The following is a 2,500-nucleotide window of genomic DNA, read 5'->3' on the forward strand; positions in this document are numbered from 1 at the left end:
ACTATCATAACCAGACCGGGAGGTCCACTCACAAAACAGAATACCCCACCCTTCCGACAACCACCATTGCTCAGCTAAGCCACCAACACCCACACATGTCCTACACAGAGGTACACCCAACATCACAATACTGCCTCCTGTCACAGCACACAAACAATGGCAGGAATGAAAGACACAGGTCTGCCACAAGCATGGAATCAGAGCGCCGCCTGTCATGAGCCAAAGGTGCATCCTGACGTGGCAAATCAGATGATGCCGCAGGCATCCACTTACTATAATCACAATCAACAAACCGGCCGCCGCCGCCGCCGCCGCCCCCCCCCCCCCCAATACACCTTTCCTTACAACAATGTGTACCTTAACCTAACCCACATTGTACCTTAACCCAACCCACATTGTACCTTAACCTAACCCACATTGTACCTTAACCTAACCCACATTGTACCTTAACCTAACCCACATTGTACCTTAACCTAACCCATATTGTACCTTAACCTAACCTATATTGCGCCTTAACCTAACCCACATTGTACCTTAACCTAACCCACATTGTACCTTAACCTAACCCATATTGTACCTTAACCTAACCTATATTGCGCCTTAACCTAACCCATATTGTACCTTAACCTAACCTATATTGCGCCTTAACCTAACCCATATTGTACCTTAACCTAACCCACATTGTACCTTAACCTAACCCACATTGTACCTTAACCTAACCCATATTGTACCTTAACCTAACCTATATTGCGCCTTAACCTAACCCACATTGTACCTTAACCTAACCCACATTGTACCTTAACCTAACCCATATTGTACCTTAACCTAACCTATATTGCGCCTTAACCTAACCCATATTGTACCTTAACCTAACCTATATTGCGCCTTAACCTAACCTATATTGCGCCTTAACCTAACCTATATTGCGCCTTAACCTAACCTATATTGCGCCTTAACCTAACCTATATTGCGCCTTAACCTAACCTATATTGCGCCTTAACCTAACCTATATTGCGCCTTAACCTAACCTATATTGCGCCTTAACCTAACCCACGTTGCGCCTTAACCTAACCCACGTTGCGCCTTAACCCAACCCACGTTGCGCCTTAACCTAACCCACGTTGTGCCTTAACCCAACCCACGTTGCGCCTTAACCCAACACACGTTGGGCCTTAACCTGCTCTGTAATTGTCATACGACGCGTTAAATTAGTGTAGTGTTGCCTAACTGCAACCCCCGCAATATAGTTTGCTACTCGCACTGCCCGGTCCCCAGAGTATCGCTTCATGTTAAACACCTTGCAGCTATACACTGTAATGCGGACGGCAGCAGGACGTACATGCTCAATGCCCTTCGCAGTTGTTCATTGGCATTCGCATGGCGAAGCACAGCCTACGTTGTGGTACGGCTTGTGTCAACTGTCCGCTGATGTTGTACGTCCAAATCACACACTGTACTGCACATTGGTCCTCATGTACTGAATGATACATCGTGGTACATGTGTGACCGTACCACGACTGCGCCAACAACGGCGAACCATACGGTCCAAATATTGTGCACTCAGCTACGTGTCGTCTCCCTATAAGAGCTGGATTGCAGTATGGTATGCCGTGGATGGCGATCACCATGAGCCGTCTGTTGATGTAGTGGCGCGTGTTGTCAGACGTAGTCGTCTCTTCTCACACACCGTGATAGCATGGTGCACTGCGTTCCACATCTGCGACATGCGACAGAGGCCGGTTGACAGTCGTTCGCGCAATGGACATCGCATACGTACGGGGGCCACCTTCCACGTGTTCGCGAAGCGTGCACATGTTGTTGCGTGTATGTGGGCAGACATAGTGTGTCGTGACACCTGACACAGGCATGCAACAATCGTTGAATTTGCAAATGGCGATGGACGTCTACGTTTGCTGGTGACGTTACGCAAATGAAGAACTGGTAAACCGTTGTGGTGCGGTTGTTCTCGCTAGAGGTGAATCAGTGATGGCGACGATCGGTTGAGCTACCAACCGGTTGTTTCAGCGATACCCACCATGCCCACGAACGTGAATGGCATGTGGGTGTGAAGCGATACGCGGCGGTGGCTGGGTGGGACCGTCCCCGGCCGGTGAGGGGGGGCCTCCCGGCGTGCTGGCCGCGCGGTGCGTGGGCGCACGCGCTACAGCCGGCTGGTGGGGGCGGCCAGTGGCAGGCGCGCCGGCCGACGGAGGCGGCAGGCGGCGCAGCTGCGCGCCGGCGCACCCTGCACGCGGCGCCGTGCGGCCAAAGTAGGTCCTCGCGGGCCCGGTGCGAAGCGCGGTGGACATCTGCAGTGTGCTGGTCCGATTGAGGACTGTGTGCGCTGAGGATGCGCCGCCGCCCGGCGCTCGGCGCCGCGACGCCGTCTGCTGCTCGGTCGCCTCTGCGGTTCTCGCAGGTGGATTGTATCGCAGCTGTGCGGACGTGTTGGCGCGTGCGCTGTGCTGGGAGAGTTCGCTTCGGCACCCAAGTGGGGCTT

Source organism: Schistocerca serialis, unplaced genomic scaffold (genome assembly GCF_023864345.2).
Source record: "Schistocerca serialis cubense isolate TAMUIC-IGC-003099 unplaced genomic scaffold, iqSchSeri2.2 HiC_scaffold_1162, whole genome shotgun sequence".
In the NCBI taxonomy this organism is placed as follows: Eukaryota; Metazoa; Arthropoda; class Insecta; order Orthoptera; family Acrididae; genus Schistocerca; species Schistocerca serialis.